The following is a 4,891-nucleotide window of genomic DNA, read 5'->3' on the forward strand; positions in this document are numbered from 1 at the left end:
TTGCTCTGAAATGTACTTGTACTTGTGGCCAGCGAAAAACGATCACTGCAAGCTGACTGTGATACCACCAGGATTTGTGATCCCTGGCTCAAAAGGTAAAGTCTTCAAACTGAAGAAGGCACTTTATGGGCTGAAACAGGCTCCACGCGCATGGTACCAGTGAATTGATGCCTACTTTCTGAGAAACGGGTTCAGGAGGAGCCCATCAGATGCAAACTTGTATATTTGCAGAGAATGAGGCAAGTGTATGATCTGGTCCTTTATGTGGACGACCTTGTCATGAAGAGAAGATCTCACAGACGAAGCAGATGCTGGGAAGAGAGTTTGAAATGACAGACCTCGGATTGATGCATTTCTGTTTGGGGATAGAGGTTTGGCAAGAGCCAAATCAGATCTTCATCTCATAGCAAAAGTATGCTGGAGAGATACTGAAGGCATTTGGCATGGCTGAGTGCAAGTCAGTTGGCACCCCTATGGAGGTTGATGTGAAGCTTTCAACTGAAGACTCATCACCACTGGTGGACGAAGCGAAGTATAGAAGGCTTATGGGCAGCTTAATCTACTTGTGCAACACACGATCGGACATCAGTTTTGCAACTAGTATACTGAGTAGGTTTTCCAATAAGCCTGAGGAGAACCACTGGAGGGCAGGGATGCGGGTGCTGAAATACATCAAAGGCACGCTAGAATATGGCATCACCTATACCAAGGGCAACACCTTGACTGGATTCTGTGACTCGGATTCGGCAAGAGACGTGGACAACAGGAGATCAGTGTTAGGTTACTGTTTTTCACTTGGATCTGGAGTTGTTTCATGGGTCAACAAGAAGTAGCCTACGGTTGCTCTTTCTTCTACCGAGGCTGAGTACAAATCAGTGTGCTTTGCTTCCTGCGAGGCAGTATCGTTGAGGAGGATTTTGGGAGACATGGGTGTAGTGCAGAGCGACCCTACGTAGCTGTTGTGTGACAATCAAAGTTGCATGGCAATTGCAAAGAATCCTGTTTTCCACGCTCGCACAAAACACATTGAGATTCAGTATCACTTTGTGCGCGAGCTCATCATGGATGGAGAGGTCGACTTGGTGTACTGTTCGACTACAGAGAATGCTGCGGTCATCTTCACAAAGGCTCTTGGGAGAGACTTGCTGGAGAGACATCTTCATCGACTCGACGTTGGGCCGAAAAAGTAGTTCACTTCAAGGTGGACATTGAGAGGGGGTGTTAGATATCAATGCTTCACTCTCATGTAACTACGCGGTAACCAACTAACTCTACTTGTGAGCCCCCCATATGAGGAGAAGGCATCTGAGTAGCTAGGTCATCCAGTAGGTCCTGGTTTAGACACCAGATGGGGGCCATGTGTGGCCTGATGGCTGGACGACTTTAGATAGAGTTGGTACACTGCCAACAAGGCTACATGCAAGTGCGGGAAGGCATCCCATGACTGACCGCACTAAGGGTAAATGGAGGATTTCTCGGGGCAGCCCACTCTTGGGTTGCGGGGCCCGTTTGGGGCCCTAGATGATCCGGATGGCTTTGGGCAAAATGGGGACTGTAGGTTAGTTGCTCTATTCTGTGCCACCATCCTAATGGGTGGTCGGGGGCCTAGTTCTTGACCGACCACCAGGCGGCCGTTCTGGGCTGACTGGGTCAGGCACCCGACTAGACCTAACCAACCACGCTGTGGTGGCTATATAAGAGCAAGCCCATGAATGTTACCATATTATAGTAGTGATGTGTGTGAACACACTTAGGACCGCCGGGGCACTTTTTCCCTCACTAGGAGGTTTTTTCCCCCGTGCATTGTATATACGCCCATTATCTTCTAGGGCTTGTTATCTTTCATTTTTGGCACTCATAATACACTACTGTGTTGTGCTCAAGCTTCCTCATCTTCTTGAAGTTGTGTGTGCATTCCTGCAACCCTAATTCCAACAATTGGTATCAGAGCAGGCTTCCTCCTCCCGGGCAGCATCACCGGCACCTGCCGCTTCATCTCCTCCGATTGCGACGAGGTTTCACGAGCGACTGCAGGTTAGTATATGCCGTGGGTAAGCCCGTAGGGCTTGGTCATTTCAGAATTTTGATCTGAGGTCATTTCGCCCTCCGTTTTTGCATTCCAAGTACTGCGCAGGCAATATCGTCCTACTGTGCAGATTTTCTGTCAAGATTAAAATCTGCAGGACAGGTGCCCATTCGTCTGTTTTGGGCTGTGCTACATAGCACAGGTCGATTTTATACAGGTTTACCTCTTACAGACAGCATTTACATCTAGTAGTACAGTCATTGGCCATGGCTGACAACAATGATGTATTCCGCATGTTGGCTGCTGAGGATAAGTTGGATGGCACCAACTATCCATTGTGGGCATATATGATGCGACATGTATTGGTAGCAAAGGGGTTATGGAACATTGTGCAGGGTATTGATGCACGTCCTATTGTGGCTGGGAATGCTGCAAACACATCAGAAACAGGTACTGTTGATGATGGTGCAGGCACAAGTGCTGTAGCAGCTATTCGAGAACCACCACTTTCAGCAGAGCAGATTCGTTGGGATGGTAGAGATGCGCAGGCTCATGCCTTGATTGCGCTGTCTGTCAAACGTACCATTATCCCACATATTCGCTCCTGCAGGACTTCTAAGGATGCTTGGGATGTACTTGCCACATTGTATCAGGCAAGAAATGAGGCTCGTGTTGCTTACCTCCGAAAACAGTTGGAGAGTGAGCATATGAACGAAGGTGATTCTATGGATAGCTTTTTGACAAAGATCAAGGATTTCAAAGAGCAGCTCATTTCTGCAGATGAAATCCTGTCAGACAGTTCACTTGTGCAGACTGTTTTGAATGGTCTACCAGATTCTTATCAGGGTTTTGCTTCCACTCTTCGCTTGATGATGAAAGGCAATCCCAATGCCTTATCATTTGAGGAGTTAGTTTCTGTTTTGCTGCAAGAAGACCAATCAAGGCAAAACAGGAATATTATGCGTGTCCCAGATCAAGCTTTCGTTGCTAGTCAGAGAAGCGGGAAAGGTAAAGCTGGCTTTTCTTCTAGTAAGCAGAAATCTGCAAATGCTGCGCAACCAAAGAAGGAAGACAAAGATGAGAAGAAGGGTGACAAACAGAAGACATTTTGCAAGTACTGTAAGGGAAATGATCATGTCATCAAAGCGTGTCCTAAGCTGGCTGCGAAAGAGGCTAAGAAGAAAGAGGCTGGTATGGCTGTTGCAGATGCCTCTCCTTCTAACAATGAATCTGCTAATGTTGTGCTAGATACAGAATGGGCATTCAATGCGCAGTGCAGTTATGACCCATCTTTGCATGACACATGTATGTCTGCAGTAGATTCAGATGTATGGTACTTTGACAGTGGTGCCACTAAGCATATCACCTCGCAGCGCAGTTTATTCACTTTCCTTGAGTCTGCTCCCACAGGGAATACTGTCACTTGTGCCAATAACTCCTCTTATCCCGTTAAAGGAGTTGGACAGATTGTGCTGAATGTTGCAAATGGCAACACCTTTACACTTTTTGATGCATTGTATGTGCCAGGGATCAAAAAGAATCTGCTGTCAGTCTCCGCATTTGCCAAAACAGGTTTGGTTGTAAAATTTGTGGATGACAGATGTACTGTTCATGATCTCTCTTGTGGTGACATCATTGTAGCATCTGGTTCACTATGTCGAGGGCTGTATAAGCTCAATATGGATGGCAAATGTGTAGAGGATTCAGCATGTGCTATTATGGATACGCAGGCTATTTCAAATGCAAAACTGTGGCATGCACGTTTTGGTCATCTGAATTTTGCAAGTTTGCTGCGCCTGCAGAAATCTGAAATGGTGTCTTCTTTGCCTAAGCTTGAGGCACCTGTCAAGCATGTTTGTGAGGGCTGCATATTGGGTAAAATGCAGCGTGCTTCCTTTCCCAAAGATGGATCAGTGAGAGCTGAACGCAGATTGCAGCTTGTTCACAGTGATGTTTGTGGTCCCATGCAAACTCCATCATTTGGAAACTACCTTTACTTCGTGACTTTCATTGATGATTTTTCCAGGCATGCATGGGTATATCCTTTGAAGGCAAAGTCCGAAGTGTTTTTGTGCTTCAAACAGTTTTTGGTTATGGCTGAAAATGTGTCAGAAAGTAAGATGGGCACCCTCCGTTCAGATCGAGGGGGGGAGTATATGTCTTCAGAATTTAATGCATTTCTGGCTGAGCGTGGGATAAAACACCAATGTACAGTGCCGTATACACCACAGCAAAATGGGGTGGCTGAGAGAAAAAACAGGTCTCTCATGGAAATGGCAAGATGTATGGTTAAGAGTCAAAGTCTACCACATGGTTTTTGGCTTGAGGCTGTCATGTGTGCCACTTATGTACTAAACAGGTGTCCCACCAAAGCATTACAGGTTGTCACTCCATATGAGGCTTGGCATAGCCGCAAGCCATCTGTTGGCCATTTACGTGTTTTTGGTTGCCTGGCATATGCATTAGTGCCTGTGCAACATCGCAGAAAATTGGATGACAAAGCTGTCAAATGTATTTTTGTTGGATATAGTGCTGAGAGCAAAGGCTATCGTTTGTATCATCCACAGACAAAGCGCATTTTGGTTAGCCGTGATGTTGTATTTGTGGAAGATGCAGTTCAGCCCTTGGTTTCATGTACTAAGGAGACAGATATCAGCTCACGTGATGTCTATGATACATTGTTGCCTCTTTTCAGTGGTGCACAGTCAAGTGCAATACCTCATGAGGCAGTTTTTCAGCCTATGCAGGTTTTAAATGATGGCACAGATCAGCCTATATCTGATGCAGATGTGCATGATGCACTTGAGGATGAGAGACAAGAGATTGAGGGCTCTAGGAATATGCCTAGATGGCTGGTGCAGACTT

At 46.2% G+C, this 4,891-nt stretch overlaps 1 pseudogene; it reads left to right on the plus strand.

Moving 5' to 3' along the window:
• Positions 1–443: 443 nt before the first annotated feature.
• On the plus strand, positions 444–833 carry LOC147625042 (secreted RxLR effector protein 161 pseudogene; annotated as a pseudogene).
• The last annotated feature ends 4,058 nt before the right edge of the window (positions 834–4,891 follow it).

This window comes from Cibotium barometz, chromosome 24, assembly GCF_041138505.1.
Source record: "Cibotium barometz isolate CiBa-2024 chromosome 24, ASM4113850v1, whole genome shotgun sequence".
Lineage (NCBI taxonomy): Eukaryota > Viridiplantae > Streptophyta > Polypodiopsida > Cyatheales > Cibotiaceae > Cibotium > Cibotium barometz.